Here is a 392-nt window from a genome sequence, read left to right as displayed (position 1 = left end):
TATGTCATAGTCTCCTAAGGAACCGAAGCGCTAACGGGTAGAAATGTGTTTATTTTGTACGAAGTGTAAACCAAGAGAAAGACTTCGTAGAAGCTTGTGATTGAAAACTGAACGTTTGATGGCTAAAGATGAGCTGACTTCCGAAACCACTGTCGTTTTTTTTGTTTTTGGTCAGCTGACGCATGTTAACATCTTTGCTGTAATCTAGCCGTAGTTCTCCGTGAGGAATGCGGTAGACGTTCGGGCCACTTTTCTTTTTCCGACTTTGCTAAACCAGTCTGTATGAGTCAAGATCCTTCCTCAGTTCCTGAAATGTGGAAAGAATATATTTCTAGATATGTTACAGAGTGCTGCACTGATATATTTTCTATTCAGATACGATGAAATTAAAA

This window comes from Carassius gibelio, chromosome A25, assembly GCF_023724105.1.
Source record: "Carassius gibelio isolate Cgi1373 ecotype wild population from Czech Republic chromosome A25, carGib1.2-hapl.c, whole genome shotgun sequence".
Classification (NCBI taxonomy): Eukaryota; Metazoa; Chordata; class Actinopteri; order Cypriniformes; family Cyprinidae; genus Carassius; species Carassius gibelio.
This window is presented reverse-complemented; position numbering follows the sequence as displayed.